Source organism: Benincasa hispida, chromosome 10 (assembly GCF_009727055.1).
Source record: "Benincasa hispida cultivar B227 chromosome 10, ASM972705v1, whole genome shotgun sequence".
In the NCBI taxonomy this organism is placed as follows: domain Eukaryota; kingdom Viridiplantae; phylum Streptophyta; class Magnoliopsida; order Cucurbitales; family Cucurbitaceae; genus Benincasa; species Benincasa hispida.
The window spans coordinates 57,209,839-57,227,471 of record NC_052358.1 but is presented as its reverse complement, the minus strand read 5'-3'; the positions used below and the strand labels follow the sequence as shown (position 1 = coordinate 57,227,471).

The 17,633-nt window shown below is 38.3% G+C and overlaps 1 non-coding gene across 1 annotated transcript; it reads right to left on the bottom strand.

The window, feature by feature from the left end:
- Nucleotides 1-6,626: 6,626 nt before the first annotated feature.
- Nucleotides 6,627-6,731, bottom strand: LOC120089629. Its single transcript, XR_005485302.1, has one exon. It is a non-coding gene; the product is annotated as a small nucleolar RNA R71 (small nucleolar RNA).
- Between the last annotated feature and the right edge of the window lie 10,902 nt (nt 6,732-17,633).

Here is a 17,633-nt window from a genome sequence, read left to right as displayed (position 1 = left end):
CGTGGGTTCTATAGTTTGTAATTGTAATGTACAAATGATTTATTTATGTAATAAAATATGTGATGTTTTATTTCAAAATTAGTTTCATTAACCACAAACAAATAAACTAACATCCAAGGTTACTTTTGTAGTATAAACATGTATGTAGAGACATACAAGTAGATCATGTTTAAGTGATAACTTAAATGGTCTGTAATAGAGAGATACCTTATCCTGATAACACTATGAATACGACTCTTATAGATGTTACAATTGTTGTAAAGTGCTACAAATGTTCTGATCCTAGTCATTCATGTGGAGATATGTGAGCGAGGGTGTTCTATACAAAAGGGTTTGTAAAAGATCAAACAATGAAATGAATAGTCTTATTATATAACATCGTTAATAGTAGAGACTTACATTTTACCAGGATGACCATAGGTAACATGACCTGAATCCTAAGTGAGTTGTGAAATCCTGCCTATGAAGGCGGTCCTTTGATTTGTATCGATAAGAGTGGTTAGATCACCAACTCAATAAGCCTACTATTTTGGGATTTGTTTGATTGAGGAGCTAGAAACATAGCTACACAAGATGGAGTGACTGGTAGTTAATGAATATTGAATAATTTAATTAAAGGGGTTTAATTAATTATTCAAGTACCATTAGAGCTTCAATCTACAGGCCCATAAGGTCCTCTCTGTAGCTCAACAAGGATTACTAAGAATTAATTTTGGATTAATTTGAATTGTTCAGATTAATTAAGGGAATTAATTATATGTAATATAATTAAATTAAAATTAATTATATATGTGACACAATTAATATCATGTATTTGATACATTATAATGTAAAGTTTATTTTAAGAGAAATGAAGTATTTTGCATTTAATTTGGGGGAGTTATAACTCTCTCCCCTATTTTCTCTTGTTGGACATATGTGTCTTGGTGGGTTGTAGAAGATTTGATCTTCTTCCTCTAGATTCCCACAGAACACTCTCTGGCATTCTCCATGAACTCATAGAAAGAATTCCTCTCTTAAAAATTCTCTCCCTCCTCCTAAAATATTTTAGAGTCTCTACCTCCTGAAATTCTCAACCGCTAAGGAGAATACAAAATTTTCAACTTGTGGTGGTGTATTCTCCTTTATTGCATGCTATAATTTTCTAATAAATAAACGTACAAAAATAAATCTAACCCTTGAAGTCAACCGCTAAGAAATAAACCTTCTTAGCGCTAAGAGGAGGAATTTCATGAAGAAGGTTTTAACTTCAAGGGTAAGTTGATCTAAACTCTTCCTCTCCTTTATTGCATGCTACAATTTTCTAATAATGCATAATATTTATTGTTCTGTAAACTTCAATTATGTGAAAAACTAAAATGCTTCTGCAGTGGACCTCATAGTTCTTTCACTTTCAACTTCAGGGTTGTATATGAGTTCAAAAGTGCTCTATCTACTCATAAAATGTTCACAAGTTCAGGCTCAACTTGTAATACTGCTTTGGTTGAAAGTTTCTGCAAAATATACACAAAAAAAAATTATGGTTAGCTTTGTTGCTAGAATCCCCGACAACGTCACCAAAAACTTGTTCACCTCGTAATTTGATTCTAAAAGTACTTAAAATAATGAGGGAAAATGGTGATGAATTGACTATGATGAATGAAGATGGATGATGGATTGATTTCTCTCTTGGAAATAAAATCAGGCAATGCATTGGTAGTGGAGGAATACAAACCTTGTGAATGCATACAAGTTCTCTCTAGTCAGACCTAGGTATAAATCTAACCTAAGTTTCCTCATATGTTGAAGGTAAAACGCAGGGACTCTAGAATGTTCTAATGCAGACTTTGTTTCAGATCTAATGCAAATGTTTCCTAATTAACTGAGAAGTGTAGCCAATGTGGCCACACCCTCTCTTGGCCTAAAAGGTATTTGATCATAGTTGGACTATGACTTATTGTTCATTAGAGAGATCAGTGGTACTTAAGAAGTTAGATGTAACTATAGGGGCAAAATGGTAATTTTGGTCCAGCTGTACTTAAGAGCAATTTGTGAAGGATCATCACCTTGTTGACTGATTGTATCCAATGAACATAGAAATATATCTGTAGTGCGAAGAGTGTAGCTGTCGATCTTTAGTGGAGTGACCGGCAGTTAATGGATGTTGGGTAATTTAATTAAAGAGTTTAATTAATTATCCAAGTACCAATGGAGCTTCAATCTACAAGTTTATAAGGTTCCCTCTGTAGCTCAAATTGAGAATTAATTTTAGATTAATTTGAATTGTTCAAATTAATTGAGGGAATTAATTATATATGATATAATTAACTTAATTAATTATATGTGATATAATTAATATAATGTATTTGATATTTTATAATATAAAGTTTATTTGCGAGAAAATAAATATTTGAATATGATTCAAATATTAATTATATGGATGAGATTCGTATAATTAAATTTAGTATAAATTTGATTTATATTAAATATCATGAATGATTGAGAAAAACATAACTATAGGTTATATTGTATTTGTACAGTATAAAAACTATAAGTTATGTATTATATTTGATATAACATATAGTTATATATATAGATATAATAAGTTAGTTATTATATGTATGTATGTATGTAGATTATATATATATATATATATATCATAACTCCCTCCCTAATTTTTCTCTCTAACCATTGTGAAACATGAGAAGGGAAGTTTAGTTTTTGACGATTTCTTCGTCTTCTTCACAGAGGGTGTCTGTGAGAGATCATTCTATTAATTCCCAAGAACACAGAGAAGAAAAATTAGTTTTTTTTATTCCTCTCAAATTTCTCTCCATCTTCCCAAAATTAAAATTCAAAGCCTATAACTCCTTAATTGTCATCCCTAAAGATAATATAGGAAGTTCATTTGTGGTGGCGGCCATTTTGTATTGTTGGTTTTTGGTACGTAGTGTTTGTGACTAGTTCGAGGGAATTTGTGATGATTTTTTTATCTTCAAGGTTATGTTTGCTTCTTCCCTAATTATTCTTAAAAGCATGTAGTAATTTTATTATAACGCACAATTTGATTGTTCTATAAATTTGTGACTCTGTGAAAATTGTAAAATTGGGACGATCCCCTTCCACTATGAAACTTCATTGTTCCTTCACTTCGTATCATGCCCTATTTCTTGAATGGAAGGAAGATCAGAAAGCCCTTAATATACGAAAAGAAAGAATTGAAACCCTGATTGCTGATAATCATAGGCTAATGTCTACTATAAAAGAATTGATGCGAGAACTTTCACAAGTTAAATCTGAAAGAAGACACTATGAGCAAGAATGTGAGAATGTTGAACACTGGTACTGAGACTCTTGAGAAGATCCTAACAAAAGGAATGACAACAAGTGATTACTCTAGGCTTGGTTTTTTAGCAGATAGTAGTCAGCATAATAAACAGTTTAAAGGGAAACAAAAGATTGAGTTTGTTAGAGTTCAAGAACCAAAGTCCTATGGTGTTATAAAACCTTCCTCCTTCAATCCAATTGAGAAAGGTGACCGTATATTTAGATGGAGATGGATTTGTCACTATTGTGCAAAGTGGGCCATACACGTCCCTTTTTCTATCAATTACTGAAAGATCTTCACCGGCTCACTTTTCATAAAAGGGTTCTTCACTTCTTTTAGAATTACAAACCAAGACAAAATAAGATAAGAGAGGTGTGGAGAGAGAAGAACACTCAGAACAGATAAATGTTGTCTTAACCTCCCTCACATCATTTACCAAAAGTGATTGGTAGTTTGATAGTGGTAGCTCCGTCATATGACTGGTGAAAAGAGTTATCTATTTGATCTCAGATCGGTCAGCACAGGGAAATTCACATTTGGTGATGGTGCGTGTGGTAAGATCGTTGGCAAAGGAACATTGAATTATCCAAGTCTTCCAAAATTGAATGATGTGGTGTTGGTTGAAGGGTTTACTGCTAATCTCATTAGCATTAATCAGTTATGTGACCAAGGTCTGAATTTGAACTTTACTAGAGACATTTTTTTTTTTGTTATAAATAGGGATGCGTTTGTCTGATAATTGTTATCTGTTCGGAAAATTCTTTTCAAACTTGTCATTTCTCTAGGCAAGATGAAGCTAGCCTATGGCATAAACGCTTTGGGCATATAAGCATGAAGACCTTACAAAAGGCCCTTAGCAAGAATGTTGTAATTAGACTCCCCTCGCTATCAGTATCAACTGGAATTATGTGTAGGGATTATCAACCAGGGAAATAAACTCACACTCTTCACACATAGATAGGTTACTCTAGATCACCATGTGTTCTGGAACTTTGTGATATGCATGGGTCCTATGCAGTCAGAAAGTTTGGGAGGAAAGATATGTCTTAGTTGTTGTTGATGACTTCTCAAGATATATTTGGGTCCATTTTCTTCAAGATAAATCTAACACTTTCTCTGTGTTTCAAGTCTTTGTCTTCAATTACAGTGTGAAAAGAAGCTGAATATTGTTCGAATCCAAAGTGATAATGGTAGAAAGTTTGACAACTCTCAGTTTATTGAGTTCTACTAGTGTGTTGGAATTCACCATGAATTCTTGCCTCTTATTACACCTTAATAGAATGGAGTTATAGAAAGGAAAATCTAGACTCTTCAGGAAATGGCTCGCGCAATGATGCATGCCAATTGTATACCATATCATTTTTGGGCAGAGGCACTAAACACAACCAGTCACATCCACAACAAAGTTGTTTTGTGACCAGAAACTTTGAGCATTATCTATGAGTTATGGAGATGAAGAAGACCGAATGTAAAATATTTTCACATCTTTGGCAGTACATGTTACATCCTGGTTGACAGAGAAGCCAGGAAGAAATGGGACTCAAAATCAAATGAAGGAATTTTTCTTGAATATTCCTCAAATAATCGGGCCTACTGACTGTTCAATAAACATCCTCGCACTATCGTGGCGTCCATAACGTTGTGGTTGATGATAATGCTGCTTCTTTCCATTTCTCTTCTACTGTTGAAGAAGATTCCTATTCAGTTCCACTTGTTAATACTGATGTTTCTAACATTCCCTCTAACATGCCTTCCGATTTAAGGCTGAACACTCTTGTGGAAGACATCTTGAATATTTATGAGCAGGCAGAAGGAAATATCAAGCAACTTACTAGTAGGGTTCTTAAAAACTATCCTTCTACTAACATTTTTGGTGATTTTAGTGAAGGGATGACAACCAGAAAGAAAGATAAAGTCAAATGTGATAGCACCGAAAATGTGTTATTTTCCTCTACTTAATTATAGGTCGTTACTATGTTTAATATGTTTATTTGATGATTTTGTAGGTATTGAGCATCTTGGAGGTAGAATCTATCATTACGAGTTATTTAGGGTTCATTTGGAACATTAAGAGCTAATTTAGGCAATCGGGCTTCAAAGGAACGTGAACGGACGAACACCCTTAGACAGAGCATTGCAATGCTCAAACGAGTGTTGTGCAACATTATAAGGCAGTAGCTACCTATATTAGGAAAAACAGGGTAGCGTTGCAATGTTGCAGTGTTGCAACGTTGCGCACATTATGACGAATGTGTGCGCAAGGCAACATTGCAACGCTGCGACCCTGCCCTATATATTTGATCTTTCCCTTTAGGTCAAAAGAAAACGCCCACTTTCGGCCTTCAGCCAATTTTTCCCCTCTCTTTCTTCTTCCACTTTTTATTTGCGTGTTTCTTTAGTAGTTAATCGAGTAATGTCAGATTGTAGCTTCTCATCCTCCATGTAAAGGTAAGATTTTGATTTCTTAGTTTAGGGATTCGGAAGAACTCGATGTAATTTTGTGAGATTTCAATTTAATAATGTATATAAACTTGTTTATGCGTTTTGATCTGAATCTATGTTTATGAATTGTATGATTTTAATTGTTAATTGGCACCCAATAATTTTGTACTTGGATCTTGCTGAGGAAACTTGCATGCACAACGAATATTCCACCATCGCATTCTATACCATTATTTCATCGCATTAACCACGCATCAAGTTTTTGGCGCCGTTGCTGGGGACTACGACAATACATTGTGCTAACAATAACTTTTTTTTATTTTCTTTGTAGCTTTCAATCTCTGGCGAATTACGACCCAGAGATTGAAAGAATGTTCCGACGAAGATTGAGAAACAACCGCCAACAACAGCAATATATAACTCCAAGAATGACGGAACAACCGGAAGAGAGGGTCGCAAACACAAATAATATAATGGCCAACCCCATCCTCCTGGTGAGTGACCGCAATAGACCCATTCAGGACTATACGTCGCCCAACCTATACAATTTCTCCCCAGGAATCATGAGGCTAACTCTGGATGGATCGAGATTCGAAATGAAACCGGTTATGTTGTAGATGATTTAAACGGCCGGACAGTTTGGTGAAAGGTGTGGCGAGGATCTGCATGCCCATCTTTGGAGTTTTATTGAAATCTACAACTCTTTTGTGTTCCCAAATATCTCTACTCAGGAGGTTCGACTAACGTTGTTCCCATTTTTCTTATGCGATCAAGCAAGGAAATGGGCTTATTCTCTCGAACCAGGGGAGATAACATCATGGGATCAAGTAGTGGGAAGTTCATGATGAAGTACTTCCCCCTGATGGAGAATGCCAGAAGGAGGAAGTTTGATCACTAATTTTGAACAGGATATTGATGAATCGCTCAGTTACGCCTGGGCGAGGTTTAAGAGGCTGGTAAGAGATTGCCCACATAACAGCTTACTAGATTGCTTACAGATGGAGATTTTCTACCACGGACTGAACCCTGCATCGCAGACGGCTGCCAATGCAGCAGCAGCTGGTGGTCTACTCGACAAGACATATGATGAGGCAAAAAACATACTTGATCGCATTTCAAAAAATCACGAGGACTGGAGAGAAAGCGATCAAAGATAAAGAATTAAAGATAGTGATGCAAATAATGGGGCCATCGCATCCCTACAAACCTAAATGAACGCGACAATGAACCTAATACAAGGCATCGCAATCAATAGCATGTGAATGCAAAAAGGGCAGGTCAACGCAATTGTTCAAACGACCACGAGTTGTGTCAACTGTGGTGAAGCACATCCGATTGAAGAATGCCCAAGGAATCCACAGTCAGTATGCTTCATTAAGAATAGCCCTTTCTCTTATACGTACAACCCCGGATGGAAAAACCACCCCAATTTCGCGTGGAAAAATCAACAACAAAGCTATCAACTTATGGCGCAAAAGGACAGGCCACCACGATTTTTCTCGTGAACAAACGGTCAACCGCAAAATTATGCCAGCAGTTCCCAGGCACCGCAATCTTCATCTTTAGAGAGCTTGTTGAAGCAATACATTGAGAAGAATGAATCAGTGCTTCAGAATTAAGTAATGTCCATCCAAAATCTTGAAATTCAGATAGGACAGATTACAGGCGAACTCAAAAATAGACCGCAAGGAGCGTTGCCGAGCTCAACTGAGCTCCCTCGCAACTCTGGGGTACGGGAAAGGAACAAACGACAGCAGAAGTAGGGGAAGAACCCATCACGACCAACTCGAATGAGGTGAAGACCAAGAACCCATTTACATATGATGCAGAAGAGCCCGAGAAGATGAACCCAGAAGTTGCACCCACCTACAAGGCTCTAGAACACGAGATAGAAGAAGTACAGCTTTCCATCATTCCTCTAAAGATTGAAAAAGAAACAAAATGATGAAGAAAAGATCGCTGCAGTGGCAGTAATGTAAGGGTTAAATACTATGATCCCACCAAAAATGTGCGAGCTAGGTAGCTTCACGATACCTTGCTCAATTGGAGGGGTCTACATTGGTTAAGCACTATGCAATCTTGGGGCAAGTATAAACTTAATGCCGCTATCAATCTTCAAATATGGTCAAACTAACGCCCATGATGGAGAGTCTCCTGCTTGCAGATAGATCCCGAATACATCCAGAGGGAGAGTTGAAAGATGTCGTAGTCTCAATTGACAAATTCATCTTACCAGCAAACTTCATTATTCTGGACTATAAAGCGGACGAAGATGCGCCCATCATATTGGGACGACCATTCCTCTTGATCGGTCGCGCTTAAATTGATGTGCACAAGGGGGAGATCGTAATGAATGTCAATGGGGAAAAGCTTCGGATTGAGGCAATCAAGATCCCAGAAGACCGAGAAAAGAAGAGAAAGTCGCCTTGGACTTAGAAAGCCAGATTGAAATCAGCAGTCCCTGTGTTACTATACGACTCAACTCATCAGAGACGCAATTCTTTTGGAATATCCTTTTTTCTATCAATGATTCATGAACTCGTTACCTTTCTTTTAACTATTATCGTATATAAAAAAAATGCGATTATGGTGAATGATCGCGATAAACGGTTTTGCTAACTCTGTTTTTTATTTGACCCTCTCAATGTTTTCTTTGCAACGATTATGGTGAACGATTGCGGAGGAGCTACATGAAAAATGCAACTACCTTATTTTGCCACTGCAATCAAAGAGAGCAGTCGCCACAAAGAATGATGCGTTCACAAATAATGCCGGCGACAGATCAAATTTAGGGGTTATATCTATCCTTGACTTTGTCTATTCAAAATTTTGCACTATCGCATCGCATTTTAACTTCAATAATTTTATCATCACATCCTCTTTAGTCGGCGCAATCATTACACATTGATTAATTTAGTAAGTCGCCACATTGTTTCTCTTTGCCAATTATGATTTCAATGTTGAAATGCATGCCTCTATTTATTTGTATATACTAGAGTCAACTTAATTGTAGAACAGTCAACTCATAAAATATTTCTAGAAGTTAGTGGTCTACTGATGGTCGATTTTATGAAGTGGATTATGGATGATATGCGTTGATGAAATTGCTTTGTGCACTAGAGTTTCCTCAGCGAAATCCAAGTGTAAATTCCACTGAGTTTCCTGGTAAGTTCAAGGTCAAACATAGGGACTTGTGAAAACAGATTACGTTGGTAATTTTTATGACAGCCTTACGGTAACCAAATAAATAAATTGTTGGTTTGTTTTTGATTGCGTTAATGAAGAAAAATAACAATTGCGGCAGAGTTTTAAAAGAGTTGGTAAATGGGAGATGCGATGAATATGCGGTGAACGGGTTGAGAAGGGTTTCGGCTAACACTTCCTAGAATGCATTCATGCTTTGCGATCATGCAACATGCATACAATAGTAAACCACCTCTCGGTGCGAATGCCACGGCTTCTAAAACTAGAACGCATGCGATATATGCGATAAGTCTATAGGACCTACACATAAGCCTCTATTCTTATTTATGCGATGACAAGATACACACACACAAATAAGGTGACCACATAATATCATTCCTATTTCTAGGATGCATGCGATGCAGGTTGACAAACAGAGCTTATCTCTAAGTTTCTATCTCTTGTTTATGCAGTTCTAATCTTGCTCTTTCGAGTCTAGATTCTAACCTAGCTCTCTCGAGTCTTAGGTTTTTTCTTTAGACTCTCTCTCGAGTAGCTCTAAAGGGGTGTTTTGCACAGCATAAAAAAGACAATCGCAAGCAATAAACTTCCTAGGTGATGTTAGCTTAGTTCTTCTCAACCCATTCGACTAGTTTAGCTACTCATGCATATTAAGAGAGTGAACAGATGTAGAAATAGGGCTTCCATTGTATAAATATGAAGATGAAGTACAAAATAACAATGCAAATATAGAATAAAGAGCTTGGTAGTAATCTTTTGCTGCCCAGGCGTTTACACTGTTTTTCTACTCGTGCTCAAAAGATAATCTCGCTCTCGTGAGAGTCCGCCCGCTCTCTACTTCTACGCCCCAAGGTTCTCTCTCGAGTTGCCCTGAGCGATCTCCGGCATCACCACTTTTCTCTTGCTCCGCCTTAAAATAAAAGAAAACTATGAACAAGGGCGTGCGAACTTGTGGAAAAAAGAATAGCTGAACTGGTTAACCCCTTTTTTGAAGGCTGCCCTTGGTATTTATAAAGCATCCATAGTGAAAGGCGGCTTCTCTCTTATGATTGTACAGATGGGACAGCTTTAATTCCTGACTGATGCGTCGAATAATGGTCACCGAAAAGCTGAATGTACTTGTGATCGTTATCGGTTGTCAACTTAATTCGGATTCGACTTCCATCAGCTTTCTGTCCCATCACGATTAATTAGCCTTTCACCCAGATGCGCCCACCATGTTGCACTGACCAAGTTGCGGCGATCCTTCTCGAGCAAATAGTTGCGAACACGATCACCGCAAAGCCTTGCAATAATGCTATGCTCGACCGATAATTTCATATGATCGTAATTCTTGCATTGCGTAAACGCATATTCTGCATAAAAACACAAAAATCAACTATTCCTATGCGATAAACGCATGTGACTGCAATATTATGAAATTGATGCTGGATGGACGAAATTTTAACATGTTTTATCAACACAATCCAACATTGTTTAAGAACTTAGCACTATGATAACGTGCATTTCTACCCGTTATCATCTGCCAGTTTTCATTCAAAATACTTTTTACGAAACTTCCTAAGAGCATCACATGACTTCTTTCAATCTTTCAGCAATGAGGACATTGTTGCGTTTAAATTTGGGGGTGCGGTATTCTTTTCCAACCTTGCTACTTTTAGGCACTAAAAAAAATAGAAAAAAAAACCATAATGTTGCGATCGGATCCTACTCATGGTTGGATGTCCGCATGAAAAACGTGGGAGCAAGCCAAAACGAAGGTAGGAATCGTGATCAACAAATAAATAAAGTGATCACAACTCCGCTGCCAAATGGGCATGAGTTTAGACTGAGAAAAAGCGTCTTGCTCGTAGTTGGATGTCCGCATGACACACGTGGGCAAACCAAAAAGAAGGCTAGGCACTTGGATCAGTGCAAAGTCATAGAAAAAATATCTAAATTTTACAAGGATAAAATGCATTTGAAAAATACCCCAGTTGAAAAAGATTTTTTATATTAAATAAATCATGCGATGGCCCAGAAACTAGTAAAGTCTTTTTGAAAGTTAAACTTGCGGTCCCTAAATTTTAGAAATATTTTAAGAAAAGACCTGGATAAGAATTAAGGAGATTTTGGTGCATAGGATTGGAATAAGGCAACCTTGAGAAATCTAGGAAAGAAGAAGGCGATCGAATTTCTAAAGAAAATCTTTAGTCTATGCTTAAGAACTAGCATTGTTTTAAATTTGGGGGTGTGATGATGGGCAGAAATGCACGTTATTACAGTGCAAAGATATAAAACAATGCAGGATTGCGACGGTAAAAATATATAATATTGCGTCTAAAAGCATTAATTTTACAACAATGCGATCGCATGCATCCATCACATTAAAACAGCTAACTTATGTATTTTATGCAGGAAAATGCGTTGACGCAAGGCGAAATTGCGATCCAAGGAAATTAGCGACTGAGCGCATAAGAGATTGCGACTACAAGGTTATGCGATCGTTTGCATTCGTGAAAATATGCTAAAGAAGGTGACCGCATAGAGCCGGCTCATCTAGGTGAAAGCTTAATAAATCACGATGGGATAGAAAGCTGATGACGGTCGATTCCGAATTAAGTTAACAAGCCGTTAACGACATATTGTAGCAAGTACACTCAACTTTTCGGTGACAAATATTCGGCACATCAGACAGAGAATTAATGACATCCCATCAGTGCAATCATTCGAGAGAAAAATATTTTCACCCTGAAGCTCTATAAATATCGAAGACCACCTTCGTTTATGGAGTTCGGACAGTTCGGTTTTGTTCTACAGAATTTAGAGTTCTTCTTCGCCATATACTTAGATTTTACATACTTAGAAGGCGGAAGTGAGTGAAGGGAGGATACCACGAGAGATCGTCCTGGTTAACTCTGAAGAGTGTCAGGAAGCATCGAGAACAGAGAGAGGGCCAACTCTTGCAGAAGCAAGAACATCTTTTGGGCAGAATAGAGAAAACTCAGTGTAAAAGCCTTGGGAAGCAAGATATTGCTACCAGGCTCTCTACCTTTATTCTTCCATTGTTATTTTGTATTTTGAACTTATTTATAAAATGGAAATTGCATCTTTATATCTTTCCACTCTCTTTACAGTATGCATGAGTAGCTAAAATTGTGGAATGGGTTGAGAAACACTTAGCTAGCACAACTTGGGATCTTCACTTCATGCGATCATCTTGTATTATGTATGCATCATTCATCCCTTTAGAGATACTCGGGAGGGTAGTTTAAGGATAAAATCTAGGCTTGAAAAAGCTAGATTAGAATCTGGCTCAGGAGAGTCAGATTAGAACCGCATAATCAAGAGATAGAAGCTTAGGAATAAGTTATGTTTGCTATTAACGCATCGCATGTACCCTAGAGATAGGATATGATTGTATGCGGTCACCTTGTACCTATGTGCATCTTTCATCATCATAGAGGCAAGAAGTAGAGATTTAGGAATAAGCTCTATAGACATCATCACATACATCGCATGCATCCTAAAATTAGGAGCTATCGCATTTGCATTGGAAAATGAATTGTTGTCGCATGAGTGTAGCATGATCGTATAGCTTGAATGCATTTTCAGGAAACGGTAGCTGAAGACCTTCTCAACCCGTTCCTCCGCATACTCATTGTATCATTCACATTATTAGCTCTTTTCTCAAATATGCCGCATAAACTTTATACCTTAAACAACAAACCAACCAACACATTGATTTATTTGTTACCGCAAAGTAATCGAAATTTACCATCGCATACTGTGTCCTTAGTCCCTGTGTTCGACCCTGGGCTTACCAGGCAACTCAGTAGGATTTATACTTGGATCTTGCTGAGAAAACTTGCATGCACAACGCATATTCCACCATCGCATTCGACACCATTATTTCATCACATTAACCACGCATCACCATCCACACCAACCCCCTCTCCCCCCATTTATCCCTTTAACTGAAAACGGGCTTCGATGAACTAATCTTTCGTGCTTCTCTGAGGTTCGACCTCAGACTTGTCCCTTGTACTACCAGTTAGTATATGTAGTTAGTTTGCTAATTTATGAATTTTATTCACATAGGCACAGGTTTACATGCGATGATAAACTCGGCGCTGACCAAATTGGCACCATTTCCGGTGAGGCCAATTAGTTCTACTTAGTTAGTTTTTGGTTTAAGTTTCTTTTTCTTTGATTTCTTTTCTTTTTGTGTCAGTTATGTGAAACCCAAATCCTATTTTCCCTATTTAGATGGGTAATTAAGGAAATAAAAAGGTATAAGTTAATTTTATGTTGTATGAAGAAGGTTAGAGAAAAATAAAGAAGAAATTCTGAAATGGGATTCTCGGTTGGCTTTGTGTTGGCTTTAGTAATTGACAAATCGGCTAAGTATAGAAGCCAAGAGTAGGCTATTCATTTGTGTTCGGAAGCATTGACACATGGGGCTTTGTATCTGTGACAACCAAGGCTTGTAGAGTATGTGTGAGACTAATTGTTTAAGCAAAGGATAAACCGTGCGTTGAAGTTAAGGTCGATGTTGGATGCATGAAGGCCAATGCATTGGTAAGAAGCGCGGCTAAGCTAGGCATCATGCATTGGAATGTGATGCTTGGCAAGGCAAAGTGTGAATGACAGGTAGTCAGGCGATGGCATGAGGTATTTGCCAAGTGTTAGTGTGAGTGGGTTGCTCATGCATTGGGATGACAAGAGGCTATGCAATCGTCAAGTGAGGAAAGGCCATCGAGCAACGAGGATGGGCCAAGCTCGAGCAAGGAAGTGTTCGATTGCACTCGGAGTGCTGGGCGTTGGGGTGTTGTGCGAGGGTGATCGCATAATTGCTTGTGGGCTGCAGGATAAACGCTAGACAATGAGGTATGCGATGCATGTTGAGACTATACAATGAAGCAAGACGATGTGCGTTGAAGCTATGTGATGAGCGTGATCAAGACATGCGATGCTCATGCAATGCCAAGGCTTGAAGGTGCTATGCGTTGGCCTATGAAGTATGCGTCAACCATAAGGCTAGGCATGGGAAGGAGATGTGTTAATGTTGAAGGGTAAAGTCATACGGCAAAGCTTGTCCATGTGCCTAGGAAGTTGAGGTTAGTTGATCGCATTAGAAGGGCAAGCCAAGACCTATACCTTGATACCATGCAATGGCTAGTGTATTTAAGGTAAGAAAGGGCTTCACGAGCACTTGTGGCAAGAGTAGCTTGGGCATGGAGTTGGCGTTGGTGGTGGCATACGATGGAAAGGATGTGATGGTCATACTCCTAGTTGAACGCATGTGCCAAGGGTGAGTCATGTGAGGATAAGAGTATGCAACCAAGTAAAGGCTTACTATGCCTTGAGGTTAGTGTGACATAAAGAAGGGTGATGCGATGGCCAAGTCATGTGATCAAGTAAGCATACGGCCATAAAGTTGGAAGAATGTGATGACAAGGGGTACTTGGAGAGCAAGGCTGAGTTAGCAACTCATTCGGACAAGTGGCTAAACCGAGAGGAGTTTAAGCTTAAGCTAGGAGAAGGTGGATGAATATTAAAGCATCTAAAGAGGACTTATGCATAAGGAGTACAACGCAAACTTCATGCAAGTAGGAAGTGGCATGGAAGTATGTAGTGGAAAAGCAAGGTGAAGACATTCCAAAAGTTCCTTAGTAGGAGGTGTCATGCGTTGAAGCATTCTAAGGGCCTATAAATACCTAAAAAATGTTTCCATTCAGATCACAACACATTTCCTTTCAAAGGTCATTAGGAAGAGTTTTTTAGGGAAAATTCAGAAGAATCTTTGCATTGATCATGAAGAGCATGCATTGATAGCAAGAATCTTGCGTTGATCAAAAGGCAGAAGGTGTAGGTGCTGTCCGAACGTTGGGAGCAGACTGTAGAACCAAGTTCAAACGAAGAGTTCTCTCAAACTACTCGTGCAAATCAGGTGATTCTTGAGCCAAAATCTTAGAACATGATTGTAGTTTCTAGGTGAGGTATGCCGCAAGGGGAATCTAAGAGAAGGTCTATCAAAATCAAAGGAAACCAAGAATTGTTCATAGAAGCTATGACAGTCGAGCAAGGTGGGGAAATCTTGAGATTCTGAGCTCTTGCGGTAGACTTTAAAGGACAAATTTTAATTTAAGTAAGTTAAGACATTTCTAAACAAGTTTTTAGAAGTGTCTTGAAATAAGTTCTGGAATGATTTGTAATCTGAGCTTCAAAATGAATATGGAAATTAGGGTTCAAAAGGAAGCCAGAGGAAACCAAGGTTGGAAAGAGAGAAAGGTTCCCGCAAATCAATGTGAGTGATATTCTTTTAAAGTTTTAAGCATATCTTTTATGTTTATGTTTATTTTTTGAATGAGTAGCTAGAATAAGAATGAGAATATGTGGTCGGGATGCTTAAGGGGTCAACAGACCTAGTTTCTGAGCTCGGAGCAGAATCTCACGGGATGGTCAGGGCGCCATGAGGCCTAGCTCCTAAGCCTGTGAGTGGAAGTCGTATGGGATTGTTAGAAGGCCGATGAGCCTAACTTCTGAGCCCATAAGCGGGGATCTATGTGCACATAGGGAACACAGGAGATTAAGTGCTTATGATAAGTATTAGTTTTAAACTATCTACCACGTGTGTAGGTAGGGTTGAGAACAGACTCATTGAAGGCTAAGGTTTGAATGTTGACCTCGTAATGTGATATGCTTTTATTGCTATAAGTTGAAAGAGACTTGTTATGTTGTTATCACTCATTGAGCTTCTTGAAGCTCATTCTTTTCTTTCATGATTTTCTTCCCAAGTAGCGAAAGATGAAGAGTTCCAGGGTGCTGCTAAGCTTAAGGTCTACCATGCCACAGCCATACTTTTGGATTTAAGTTGTTGTTGTAAGCATTTGTAGTTAAGTCTAGAAGTTATATAAGCGTTATAAAAAGTTTAGCCAAACAGTTGTTTATTTTCCTTGATTTAAGTTTAATGAGTGTAAAAGGTTCATATGGGTAGTAGGTATCACAAAGGGTAGTATTTGTCATCCTTACACCTCCTTTCGGGTCTGAGAGGTGAGCTTGATAGAGGGTGTGACAATTTAAGCATGAGAAAACTTCCGAATTAATCTTAGACGTCTGGAAGCCAAGTTGCAAATTTTTATGATGAGGTAAGTGGCCTTCACTGCAGCTTACTGGCCTTCACTGCAACCTCTGCATGCTTGTGTGGGATGCTAGCACCATGTGAATTTTCCAATGAGAGGTATTATGGTCCTTAGAACTACGAGCCTCACCATTCTTAGTAGGGGGAGTCCTTTTACCATGGATACTCAAGATGGCAATAGAGCTTTGGAAACCAAGATTTCACAGCACCACACCAGTCGACTCACGCTCAGACTTCAGGGTCAGGTATGTCTTTAGAGGTTTTGGTTATGGAGCTTGTTGATAGATCTTTTAAGTTTGAGTAGGACCACCTCCGTAGGCAACAAAAGTTCGAAGTCATCCAGCAGGAGAGTCTTTGCCCCATGGCAGAGGCTAAGACTGACTTGCAAAGTCTGAGTGACCTTGTTGCTCACCTTGCAAGTTCAGCTGGGAGGCAGGACGAGCCATTGCCAGACTATTCCTTTGATTTTCTAGAGACCCAGAGGCATGAGGTAGTCCATGTCGACACCATGGAGGAGCAAGAATCACTTCATAGAGATTCGTGCCCAAGTATGAATTTGGAGTTTTCAATTTCTGAACTTGCTAATAGTACTCTTCAATCTTAGCGGGATCTTCAAGCTCAGCAGTAAAGATTGATCACCCATGTTGCCCAACTAACGAAGGTCACACAGGAATTGGAGAGCACACCAAAGCAGTCCATCGTCTATACCTCAGAGGTCGAGTTCGTTACGGAGTGCTACTAGTCCAGTGATGATGAGGACGACATTCCATACTTTCCAGTTTGTGAGGTTAAGGAGAATTTTGAGCCTAAATCTGACAACATACAGGTGATAAAGTTAGAGGTCAAAATACCTCATCCTGTTCTGATTCCTAGTATTTTGTATATATTCGAGTTTTGTTCCTTTAGCCCTCACGAGTTAGTTGTGTCTTTTCTTTCTTTCAACTCTTTTGAGTCACTTGAGTCTTTTGATTCTTTATTTTTTTACCGTATTCTAAAAAACTAAAATTTGACCTATCTGGTTATCTTTAGAAGATGAGAAGCCTTATAGCCTCACCAGGCTATTTTGACTCATCCAAGAAGGGACCAGAAAAATATGAGAATTTCTTTGTACCTTGACAGGGGACAAGTCACATTGAGCAACTAACGTTAAAAATTTACGATTCCTAGAGGCAACGAGGTTTTAAAATTTTCCCTTTTTTAGGTTAGATTATTTATTTTTAATTTTCTTTTATTTTAGGGGCAGAGTTTTTTTTTCTTTTATTTTTGAAAAAAAAAATAGAAAATTAGGGCATAGCGTCACAACGCTACTCAACTGCGCCGCTTCACATTCCCTTTTGTTTTTCTCTCAACTCCGAGCACCGCCCCACCACAGTTTTCTCTCTATTTCTTCATCATTTTGCTTCCTAAACGTGTTTTTCGCTTCAGTCTTGTCCAAATCCTGATAGTTTTCTCTAGATTTATAGACATTTTTATAGGTTTTTCTCAAAACCTGAAAATCTAGCAAGACCTTGGTATTTTCAGATTTCTCCACTTCGAGGGTAAGTTTTTTTTTTTCCA